Genomic DNA, 13,598 nt, shown 5'->3' on the forward strand with positions numbered 1-13,598 from the left:
GTGCACTGGTGTTACTGTGTGCACTGGTGTCACTGTGTGTACTGGTGTTACTGTGTGCACTGGTGTTACTGTGTGCACTGGTGTTACTGTGTGTACTGGTGTTACTGTGTGCACTGGTGGCACTGTGTGCACTGGTGTTACTGTGTGCACTGGTGTTACTGTGTGCACTGGTGTTACTGTGTGCACTGGTGTTACTGTGTGCACTGGTGGCACTGTGTGCACTGGTGTTACTGTGTGCACTGGTGTTACTGTGTGCACTGGTGTTACTGTGTGTACTGGCGTTACTGTGTGCACTGGTGTCACTGTGTGCACTGGTGTTACTGTGTGTACTGGCGTTACTGTGTGCACTGGTGTTACTGTGTGCACTGGCGTTACTGTGTGTACTGGCGTTACTGTGTACACTGGCGTTACTGTGTGCACTGGTGTTACTGTGTGCACTGGTGTTACTGTGTGCACTGGTGTTACTGTGTGCACTGGTGTTACTGTGTGCACTGGTGTTACTGTGTGCACTGGTGTTACTGTGTGCACTGGTGTTACTGTGTGCACTGGTGTCACTGTGTGCACTGGTGTTACTGTGTGCACTGGTGGCACTGTGTGCACTGGTGTTACTGTGTGCACTGGTGTTACTGTGTGCACTGGTGTTACTGTGTGCACTGGTGTTACTGTGTGCACTGGTGTTACTGTGTGCACTGGTGTTACTGTGTGCACTGGTGTTACTGTGTGCACTGGTGTGCTGGTGTCCTGGTTGTGTCTGCTGACGTACCTCGGCAGTATGTGTTGCATCATCTTGCACGAGGCTCTGGCTTGCAGGACCTCCACTTGATGGACTCTGCCGTTGCAGGATTTGGAGGATGTGTTCCTGAGTCGTCTTAATCTGGCAGAGGGCTTTCTCAAGTTCCGTCTGCTTTTGCAATACTTGGTGGACGACTGGATGAGATCTTATCATGCAGTCTAATATTGCTGTAACACAAACCTGAGTGACGACCTCCTGGGGGTCAGGAGTGCCTTAGAGAGGGAGGCAGATGGGAGACAGTGGAGGGGTCTGATTCATTGGTATGGATTGGGAGGGTAGGTGGTGGTGGTGGTGTGACACCGTGGGTAGAGATTGGGGTATGGGTGGGTGGGTTCCCTGGAGGGGAGAGAGGTGGAAAGGCCTCAGGGATGGGGGAGCGGTGGTGGCTGGCTACACCGCCCCCGCCCCACGCCTGATTCCCCCCACCACCCCACCCTGGGTTTCCCTGTTCACTGAGTGATCACTACCCCAGACTGTTGTCGGTCTACTGTGAGCTGGACCCTGGGCTGGTCCCTGAACTGGACCCTGGCTTGCTGTGGTACTGTTAACGGTGCCATTCCCGCCCCTGTTCACTGGTCCACCTGTGGTTTGATTCGGTGGTTTCGAGCCCCGCCATGCAGGACTCGCGCTGCAATACCTGTTCCAAGCATGGTGGGGTTGCTTGCAGTTGGCACATTTAGGTGTTACCCCGCCACCCCCACCCGATGCAAGCTTAGCTAGGCACTGCTTGGTGTCGTGAGAGCCACTGCAACACCCACACCTAATTGGGCGATCACATTGCCACGTTCTGTGATCCCACCGTTGACAGTTGCCACACAAGGACGGGCTGCCAATATACCTCTCCACTTTGCACTCCCTCATGCCTGGTATTTGAATGACTTGGGGCAGGTCTTCCTTCCACATAGCAATTGCTTGATTTTTGAGCAGCCCCCCTGGTCCAGTGTTGCGCTCGACCCAAACAATCTGTTCATAGTCCTTGAGAAATTCCACGTCAACATGAATACTATAGTTCTTAATTATAATTTTAGTTTGTCTTGTCTGTGGGTTTGCTTCCAACAATTCTTACCTTGATGCTCGAGACTGGTCTCTGTGAAGTACTTCAGGGCACGGTAACCCTGCACCCGTGCACTAACATTGCCACCTATACACCTGGTGTGTAGGTGGCAATGACATACGATACTCTGCTCTGTGGGCGCGGGCGGCCTCAATAATCCATCTGTACTTTTCTGCTGCTGTCAATCCCATTGCAGGAAAGATTAGGGTGTGCCACTCACTGTCTTCGTCTTGTCGTCGTTGTTGTTGTTGAGGTTGCTGTTGCTGCTCACTCTGTCGCTGTAACCTGCCCCGTTTCTTGCCACTTCTGCCTTGGACTAGGCAGTAACCTTCATCGTCTGTTGTAGAGTCACCTGTACCAGTACTGTTGGAGATCCTCACCGGAGGGCCCCGGGTGGGAATCAGCACCCAGGGGCCCCCGGAAGGGACGGGGGCCCCTGCCGGGGGGGCCGTTATGGTTCCCGGGTACACCAGCCATGGTCACTTGTTGTCTCGAAGTCTTACTCCTTGCGTCAAAAACCATCTATTTGCTGCGGCTCACTTCATGTGTTGTTGGGTGGTATGTCTTCAGCACTGCACTCTGCCCTACGTACACACACATGTACATATAGACACCTACAAGGCACAAGGTTTACACTCACACGTAGCGTTGGGGCACTATATGGGGTGTCTTGGCAGTCTCTCATGTAAACACACTAGTCGCGCACACAAACCACGACCTTGGGTAGGGAGGGCACAAAGGCTATTTTTCATGCGCGTGGTGCCCAAGGCTTCAGGTACCACAGGGCAGCCCACCTACTTCACAACTCTCCCCTCAGCAGGCCTCGATATTGCCACATTAACAATTCCTGCCTTAATTTCTAGCCAATCCACACATCCAGGGCCTACCACAGTTGGTAGGAGGGGCGGTGCACACTTAGTGCCGCTGTAGCTGACCTATTTGGCGCACTGAAGACTAGACCTTAGGCCTAGGCCTATGTCAAACAGGAGGATGGATACATCCTGCCTGCTCCCCCTCTAGCTTGAGGGCAACTGTGCATACATACATACATGTTTCATTGAATATGACCGCATATTCTGTATTTATTATTTTCTGGTTTAGGGCTTCTATCCCTCTAACTATTTTCTTAGCATCAGGGCTTAATTGAAATAGGAGTTCTCCAAAACTCATTTTCGTACTTTTAAGGTGAAGAAAAGAAGTGATTTACTATAGAGTGTATTACACTTATTTGTATAATTTGCACGACGTTTCGAACCTCCATGGTTCATTCTCAAGTGAACAGATCTTACAATACTAGTTGATTTTATACCCGCATTAGGTCAGGTGATAATACAATGAAGGTGAAAACATGGGGGGATACATAAGGGATAAACATAGGGGCTGCAGAAGGCTTATTGGCCCATACGAGGCATCTCCTGTCTAAACACAAAGATTAATCCAGTGTAATTGGCGTGTTATGTTGGACATTGTCTTCTGTGTTGGCATCGATATGTTCTTGTCTTGTCCTTACTCTCATGGTGGGTATAGTAAATAGTTCCGTGATTTGGGTGTTCATGGTAGGTCGCTCTATTCTTATGTGAATTGCCTCAAGAATTTGTAATCTTCTTGAATCTTGGGTTTTGTCTATTATGCAAGTATTCTTGTTCAACATTTCTCTTGTTAGAGTAATGTCATGGGCTTGTCTCATGTGATTCCTAGGGGCACCAGATTGAAGATGGCCCTTTGCCATCTAAACTCCTCATCACGCCACTGTGATGAGGAGTTTAAATATCACAGGAACTGTAGGTTAATGTGTGACATAAGTGAGGTTAGATGAGGCATCTACAAGCATCAGCTGGAGGCTGATGGAGTGTTGTGGAGGCTGCTGGTACTATGCCCAGATGTTGGAGGGTGGGTTTGAACACCTCCCCCCCCCCCACCACCGACCCCACGTTGACCGCAGAACGTCTAAGGTTACCTGCCACTCTCGCTTACCAAGGGTATCGCCCCCCCCCCAAACACACACATGCATCAGATTCTTAACTTACAATATTGATGATTTACCAATTTATGTTACTAAATAAACTCAATTTTACAATATGTATAAACTTGGAACTTAAAATTTGTCAATCTGTTTCATAAATTGATAACTTTGTGGTAACGGATCCCATACCCCATCTTGTAGGCGGTAGTGGACCCCATACCCATCTTGTGGGCGTTAGTGGACCCCATACCCATCTTGTGGGCGTTAGTGGACCCCATACCCATCTTGTGGGCGTTAGTGGACCCCATACCCATCTTGTGGGCGTTAGTGGACCCCATACCCATCTTGTAGGCGGTAGTGGACCCCATACCCATCTTGTGGGCGTTAGTGGACCCCATACCCATCTTGTGGGCGTTAGTGGACCCCATACCCATCTTGTGGGCGTTAGTGGACCCCATACCCATCTTGTGGGCGGTAGTGGACCCCATGCCCATCTTGTGGGCGTTAGTGGACCCCATACCCATCTTGTGGGCGGTAGTGGACCCCATGCCCATCTTATGGGCGGTAGTGGACCCCATGCCCATCTTGTGGGCGGTAATGGACACCATACCCATATTGTGGGCGGTAATGGACACCATACCCATCTTGTGGGCGGTAATGGACCCCATACCCATATTGTGGGCGGTAGTGAATCCCATACCCATCCTGTGGGTGGTAGTGGACCCCATACCTATCAAGTCGGTGGTAGTGGACCCCATACCCATATTGTGGGTGGTAGTGGACCCCATACCTATATTGTGGGTGGTAGTGGACCCCATACCTATCTTATGGGTGGTAGTGAACCCCATACCTATCTTGTGGGTGGTAGTGAACCCCATACTCATCTTGTGGGTGGTAGTGGACCCCATACCCATCTTGTGGGTGGTAGTGGACCCCATACCTATCTTGTGGGTGGTAGTGAACCCCATACCCATCTTGTGGGTGGTAGTGGACCCCATACTTATCTTGTGGGTGGTAGTGAACCCCATACCCATCTTGTGGGTGGTAGTGAACCCCATACCCATCTTGTGGGTGGTAGTGGACCCCATACCTATCTTGTGGGTGGTAGTGAACCCCATACCCATCTTGTGGGTGGTAGTGGACCCCGTACCTATCTTGTGAGTGGTAGTGAACCCCATACCCATCTTGTGGGTGGTAGTGAACCCCATACATATCTTGTGGGTGGTAGTGGACCCCATATATACCCATCTTGTGGGTGGTAGTGGACCCCATACCAATCTTGTGGGTGGTAGTGGACCCCATACCTATATTGTGGGTGATAGTGGACCCCATACCTATCTTATGGGTGGTAGTGAACCCCATACCCATCTTGTGGGTGGTAGTGGACCCCATACCCATCTTGTGGGTGGTAGTGGACCCCATACCTATCTTGTGGGTGGTAGTGAACCCCATACCCATCTTGTGGGTGGTAGTGAACCCCATACCCATCTTGTGGGTGGTAGTGGACCCCATAACTCTCTTGTGGGTGGTAGTGGACCCCATAACTCTCTTGTGGGTGGTAGTGGACCCCATACCCATCTTGTGGGTGGTAGTGGACCCCATAACTCTCTTGTGGGTGGTAGTGGACCCCATACCCATCTTGTGGGTGGTAGTGGACCCCATACCCATCTTGTGGGTGGTAGTGAACCCCATACATATCTTGTGGGTGGTAGTGAACCCCATACCCATCTTGTGGGTGGTAGTGAACCCCATACCCATCTTGTGGGTGGTAGTGGACCCCATATATACCCATCTTGTGGGTGGTAGTGAACCCCATACCCGTCTTGTGGGTGGTAGTGGACCCCCATACCTATTTTGTGGGTGGTAGTGGACCCCATACCCATCTTGTGGGTGGTAGTGGACCCCATACCCATCTTGTGGGTGGTAGTGGACCACATACCCATCTTGTGGGTGGCAGTGGACCCCATACCAAACTTTATGGTGGTAGTGGACCCCATACCTATCTTGTGGGTGGTAGTGAACCCCATACCCATCTTGTGGGTGGTAGTGGACCCCATAACTCTCTTGTGGGTGGTAGTGGACCCCATACCCATCTTGTGGGTGGTAGTGGACCCCATAACTCTCTTGTGGGTGGTAGTGGACCCCATAACTCTCTTGTGGGTGGTAGTGAACCCCATACCCATCTTGTGGGTGGTAGTGGACCCCATAACTCTCTTGTGGGTGGTAGTGGACCCCATACCAATCTTGTGGGAGGTAGTGGACCCCATACCTATCTTGTGGGTGGTAGTGGACCCCATAACTATCTTGTGGGTGGTAGTGGACCCCATACCCGTCTTGTGGGTGGTAGTGGACCCCCATACTTATTTTGTGGGTGGTAGTGGACCCCATACCCATCTTGTGGGTGGTAGTGGACCACATACCCATCTTGTGGGTGGTAGTGGAGCCCATACCAAACTTTAGGGTGGTAGTGGACCCCATACCCATCTTGTGGGTGGTAGTGGACTCCATACCCATCTTGTGGGTGGTAGTGGACCACATACCCATCTTGTGGGTGGTAGTGAACCCCATACCAAACTTTAGGTTGGTAGTGGACCCCATACCCATCTTGTGGGTGGTAGTGGACCCCATACCGATCTTGTGGGTGGTAGTGGACCCCATACCTATTATACCTATAGCTAGTGGACCCCATACCTAGTGGACCCCATACCTATCTAGTAGATGGTAGTGGACCCCATACCTATCTTGTGGGTGGTAGTGGACCTCATACCCATATTGTGGGTGGTAGTGGAGCCCATACCCATCTTGTGGGTGGTAGTGGACCCCCATACTCTTCCTGTGGTTGGTAGTGGACCCCTTACCCGTCCTGTGGGTGGTAGTGAACCCCATACCCATGTTGTGGGTGGTAGTGGACCCCACACCCATCTTGTTGGTGGTAGTAGACCTTATGCTCATCCTGGGGGTGGTAGTGGACCCCATACCCATCCTGTGATTGGTAGTGGACCCTATACCTATCCTGTGGGTGGTAGTGGACCCTATACCTATCCTGTGGGTGGTAGTTGACCACATACTCATCTTGTAGGTGGTAGTGAACCCCATACCCATCCTATGATTAGTTATTGGGCCCAGACCCACCCTACAAGTGGTATGGACCCCTTACCCACCTAACAGATGGTAGTGGACACTATATACCCATCCTACAGTAGTTAGTAGACAATATACCATCCTGTTTTCAGTAGTTTACCCCATAGACATTCCAACGTAACATCGTTTTCTATTTACATTTATACAATACATCCTTTAAAGATTTTTAAAGCATAAACTAATGTATATAATGTTGATTGGTGAAGCACTATTATTCTATGTAATAATTTATAGTGCTTATTATAATTTACTAAGAACAACTAATATTTCCCAAAACAAAACTACGAGCCTTCAATAGGATGCAGCTGACATGTAATATTCTAAGAGCATGGACAATAGTAGGTAAATTTCACAACCCATGTGGGACCTGAAAACTACAACTTTCATTATAAGTGAATCAATCACGACTATTCTGCTGTCTACGTTGATGGACGGGTACTGTGAGATGTAAATTGGTACGTGAGGTAGAGTTTGGGCCTTGGAAAAAATGTAACTGGGAATATACCACATATGTACTAATTCATATTTAACATATTGACTTAAAGCATTAAGTCGTATATGTGCTATCTTGTGCGAGAACGGGTTGCACACATACATACACACACACAGACACACACACACACACACACACACACACTTGTCTTGTGACCATCGTGTTGGGTGGACGTGGGTTGGGAGCTCCTGGATCACTAGTGGAGTGGGAGGGGTAACCAGGCAACTTCGAAGTGAAAAAGACTATAAGTGAATGTACAAGTGAATGAAAAAACCTTGGGTTTTGACCAGAGCCATAAGGTAGTGAAGAAAAACAGTTTAATTAGCGTAATTCAAAATAGTTGAGGATATACTGTGCAGTGTGGAAGCAGACCTCACCGACCTCTGACCGCGTGACCTCACCTCCTGGAGCAACCCTCCTACCACCACGTGGGACGACGATTGGAGATTCACTCACCTATTGTGTTAGCAGATTGTGCAAGGTATTGAGGAGCGCCTTTTTGGCAGGATTGTTACTGCAATGACTAGAAGGGGTTCAAGGTCAATCACCAGCAGGGATGAGGAGGAGGACAGATTTATAGACAAATCAATAGGGAAATTTGTAGAGAGAAGGAGTGATTAGTTGGAGGATCTAATACAGGGGATTAAAAGTGAGGTATTTCAGCAAATACAGGATGCGGTAGAGAGGCAGAAACAAGAACTTATGCTCTATGTTCAGGAAGAGATTAGGAAGGGAAGAGAGGACTGGGAGAGGGAATGTGCTCGTATCACAAACGAATTAGGAAGGATTAGCAGCATGGCTAAGGATAGAAGATTAGTGGGGGATGGGTTAGTGACTGCGGTTGGGATGGGGAATCCCCAGGGGACAGGCTACCAGCATGACAATGACTTACTGAGGAGACGGTCTATTATAATACATGGATTATTCGAATCTAGGGCACCAACAAGACAAGAGAGAATAGAAACAGAAAAATACGAATTGCACGAGATATTGAGGTGTATTGGAGCAGGATTGGCAGAACGCGAGGTGGATATCAATCGACGGGTTGGACCTTACAATTGTACCAAGAATAGACCTGTTCTGGTGCAATTCTCCAATGAGGAGGCAGTGGAGTACATAATGAGGACCAAGCATTTACTCAGAGGAAGTGAAACCCATTACAATGTGTTTATAGAGAGGTTTATGACGAAAGATGAGCAAATAGCCCACAAAAATAGATGGCAACAACGACACCGATCTACCCTTTCAGGTAGTCTCAACTCCCAGGTCACATCCCAGGTCACCTCCCAGGCCACCTCCCAGGTCACCTCCCAGGTCGCATCCTCCCCAACTCAGCCCTCCTATACATCCCCCCTGCCTCAGCCTCCCAAAACCCCCCTGTCCCTTCCACATTTGCACCTCCCCAACGATTCCCCTGCCCCTGCTACATCACACTTGTCAGCGACCCCAGTGGGTCAAGCCATGCCCTCCCCAAACCCACCTTCCCATCCCCCCTCCCCAAATACCCCTTCCTACTCCCCTGCCCCTTCTACCCCATTGACTTCAATTCCATCTACTCCATCCCAGCTTCCACTGCACCCCTCTTCCACTCACCCCCAAACCCCACCCAACCCTCACCCCTCCTATGCACCTCCAGCCCACATTTAACCCCCTCACCTTGTGACCCCCTAGCACCTTCCCCCATCTCCCTCTTCCCCTCTTCTACCCCAAAACCCCCACCTACCCCCGATTCCCCCCTAACTAATATACCCTCTCTTCCACTCCCAGCACCCATGCTCCATTCTCATCTCAGCTCTCCACCCTCAGTATCCCTCTCCCCCCCAACCTCTCAACCTCTATCTGACTCTCAGTCTCACTCTATTTCTCAACCCCCCTATGCTATTCAGACCCCTAACTTTCAGACCCATTATGCCCTTCCTACCCCCCTAGATGCCCAGACCCCATTCGCCTACCAGGCACTCCCAGGCACCCCCCTAGCACCCCCCCACTCACCCCCACAGCCCCCACTTGCCCCCCAGACACCCCCCAGTTCCCCCCAGACCCCTGGTGAAAGGGGGAACTCTGACACCCGAGTTTCCAAGAAGAGTCTCAAGGTTTGGTACACCAATGCTGATGGGGTAGCCAATAAAGCAGAAGAGATAAAAGAAAGAGTTAGTGAGGCAGACCCAGACATAGTGGCAATAGTGGAAACTAAAATAAATGGCATGATCTCGGATGCAATCTTTCCAGAGGGGTACCAGGTGATAAGAAAAGAAAGGACACAGAGACAGGGAGGAGGAGTGGCACTACTAATAAAGCGGAAATGGAAGTTTGATGAGCTGGAAAATCCGGGTACCAATGAAAGCACAAGCTTCATACATGGAACTCTGACAGTGGATGGGAAGAAGATTGTAATCTTGATACTCTACAATCCCCCACCAAACAGTAGAAGGCCCAGGCAGGAGTACGAGGACAGCAACAAGACATGTATGGATGAACTGCAGAGGGCAGCAACTCTAGCGCATAGAATGAGAGCGAAGCTGCTGGTCATGGGGGACCTAAATCACGGAGAGATAGATTGGGAAACGAGGAATCCCCATGGCGGGGAAGAGACCTGGGGAGCGAAGCTGGTAGATGTTATTGACAGGAATTTCCTAACACAGCATGTGAAAGAAGATACTAGGGAAAGAGGAGGGGATACGCCCAGCCTATTAGATCTCATTATCACTCAGAATGTAGAAGACATCGAGCAGTTGGAACATGAAATACCACTAGGAGCTAGTGACCATTGTGTCCTAGTCTTTGACTACATGATGGAGCTTAAAATTGTGACCAAAGGACAAGAGGTCCGGGAAAGGAGACTTGATTACAGAAAAGGGGACTACAGAAGGATAAGGGACTACCTGGGAGAAGTGCAGTGGGAGGAAGAACTTAGAGGAAAAACAGTGCAAGGTATGATGAACCAAGTCATATTGAAATGCAAGGAGACTGAAGATAGATTTATTCCAACAATAAAGGAAAAAAGCAGGAGGGAATATAATAACCCATGGTTTAATAGACAGTGTCAGGAAGCAAAGGTGAGAAGCAGGAGGGAGTGGAGGAAGTACAGAAGACAAAGGACAGAGGACAACAGGATTAGATGTAACAGAGCTAGGAATGATTACATTAACATAAGACGGGTGTCGGAAAGAAATTATGAGAACGATATTGCAGTCAAAGCGAAAAAGCAACCAAAATTACTACATAGCCATATAAGAAGGAAGATGTCGGTAAATGACCAAGTGACAAGACTGAGGAAAACAGAAGGGGCATATACAGAAAGCGACAAGGAAATCTGCGAGGTACTCAATGCAAAATTCCATGGAGTGTTCACAACCGAGCCTGAGCAGCTCCCATTGTTAGAAGGGATTACCCAAGATGAAAGACTATCAGATATAGAGGTGACAGCAGAGGATGTAATGAAACAGTTGACAACACTGGATGCAAATAAAGCTGTTGGACCAGACAAAGTATCACCGTGGATACTTAAAGAGGCAGCGCAGGCTCTCAGCGTGCCTCTGGCAATGATCTTTAATGAGTCACTTATGTCGGGAGAATTGCCCAGTTGCTGGAAGGAGGCAAATGTCATACCGATTTTCAAAAAAGGTGATAGGGAGGAGGCACTTAACTACAGACCCGTATCACTGACAAGCATCCCCTGCAAAATACTTGAAAGAATAATTAGGCTAAGACTTGTTGAGCACCTGGAGAGCATTGGGTTTGTAAACAAGCACCAACATGGGTTCTGGACAGGGAAATCATGCCTAACAAACCTTTTAGAATTCTATGATAAAGTAACAAGGATAAGGCAGGACAGAGAAGGCTGGGCAGACTGCATATTTCTTGACTGCCAAAAGGCCTTTGATACGGTACCGCACATGAGACTGCTATACAAACTTGAGAGGCAGGCAGGAGTAAGCGGAAAGGCCCTAGTATGGGTGAAGAACTACCTAACAGGAAGGAGCCAGAGGGTAATGGTAAGGGGCGAAAAGTCGGACTGGCGAACAGTAACAAGTGGAGTACCTCAAGGATCGGTGCTGGGACCAATCCTCTTTTTAATTTACGTAAATGATATGTTTACAGGAGTGGAATCATACATGTCAATGTTTGCAGATGACGCAAAATTAATGAGAAGAGTTGTGACAGACGAGGATTGTAGGATCCTCCAAGAGGACTTAAACAGGCTGCAGAGATGGTCAGGGAAATGGCTACTGGAGTTTAACACCAGTAAATGTAAAGTTATGGAAATGGGATCAGGTGACAGGAGACCAAGGGGACAGTACACGATGAAGGGGAACAGCCTACCTGTAACGATTCGAGAAAGAGACCTGGGAGTGGATGTGACACCTAATCTAACTCCTGAGGCACATATAAATAGGATAACGACAGCAGCGTACTCTACACTGGCGAAAATTAGAACTTCATTCAGAAACCTAAATGAGGAAGCTTTTAGGGCGCTTTACACTGCCTACGTGAGACCCGTCTTAGAGTATGCCGCGCCATCATGGAGCCCCCACCTGAAGAAACACATAAAGAAACTGGAGAAGGTTCAGAGGTTTGCGACGAGGCTTGTCCCAGAGCTACGAGGGATGGGATATGAAGAGCGGCTGAAGGAACTGAACCTTACGACACTAGAGAAAAGAAGGGAGAGAGGAGATATGATAGGGACGTATAAAATACTCAGGGGAATTGACAAAGTGGAAATAGACGAAATGTTCACACGTAATAATAACAGAACGAGGGGACATGGGTGGAAACTGGAAACTCAGATGAGTCACAGAGATGTTAGGAAGTTTTCTTTTAGCGTGAGAGTAGTAGAAAAATGGAATGCACTTGGGGAACAGGTTGTGGAAGCAAATACTATTCATACTTTTAAAACTAGGTATGATAGGGAAATGGGACAGGAGTCATTGCTGTAAACAACCGATAGCTAGAAAGGCGGGATCCAAGAGTCAATGCTCGATCCTGCAAGCACATATAGGTGAGTATAGGTGAGTACACACACACATAGAGCCCAATAGGCTCAGGAATCTGTACATCTGTTGATTGACGATTGAGAGGCGGGACCAAAGAGCCAGAGTTCAACCCCCGCAAATACAACTAGGTGAGTACAACTGGGTGAGTACACACACACACACACACGTACACACACACACACACACACACACACACACACACACACACACACACACACACACACACACACACACACACACACACACACACATACACACACACACAGGAGGATACTGAAAGAGTGTGCAGAGGCACTTTGCTTGCCACTCTCCATAGTGTATAGTAAGTCACTGGAGATGGGAGACCTACCAGAAATATGGAAGACGGTGAATGTGGTCCCAATATACAAAAAGGGAGACAGGCAAGAGGCACTGAACTACAGGCCAGTGTCCTTGACTTGTATACCATGCAAGGTGATGGAGAAGATCGTGAGAAAAAACCTGGTAACACATCTGGAGAGAAGGGACTTCGTGACAAATCGCCAACATGGGTTCAGGGAGGGTAAATCTTGCCTTACAGGCTTGATAGAATTCTACGATCAGGTTACAAAGATTAAGCAAGAAAAAGAGGGCTGGGTGGACTGCATTTTCTTGGATTGTCGGAAAGCCTTTGACACAGTACCGCATAAGAGGCTGGTACATAAGCTGGAGAGACAGGCAGGTGTAGCTGGTAAGGTGCTCCAGTGGATAATGGAGTATCTAAGCAATAGGAAGCAGAGAGTTACGGTGAGGGGGTGAGACCTCCGATTGGCGTGAAGTCACCAGTGGAGTTCTACAGGGCTCTGTACTCGGTCCTATCTTGTTTCTGATATATGTAAATGATCTCCTGGAGAGTATCGATTCATTTCTCTCAATGCTTGCGGACGATGCTAAAATTATGAGAAGGATTAAAACAGAAGAGGACTGTTTGAGGCTTCAAGAAGACCTAGACAAGCTGAAGGAATGGTCGAACATATGGTTGTTAGAGTTTAACCCAACCAAATGTAATGTAATGAAGATAGGCCAGATATAAGGTATCATCTGGGAGAGGAAATTCTTCAGGAGTCAGAGAAGGAAAAAGACTTAGGGGGTTGATATCACGCCAGACCTGTCTCCTGCAGCACATATCAAGCGGATAACAT

This window comes from Procambarus clarkii, chromosome 23, assembly GCF_040958095.1.
Source record: "Procambarus clarkii isolate CNS0578487 chromosome 23, FALCON_Pclarkii_2.0, whole genome shotgun sequence".
Taxonomy (NCBI): domain Eukaryota; kingdom Metazoa; phylum Arthropoda; class Malacostraca; order Decapoda; family Cambaridae; genus Procambarus; species Procambarus clarkii.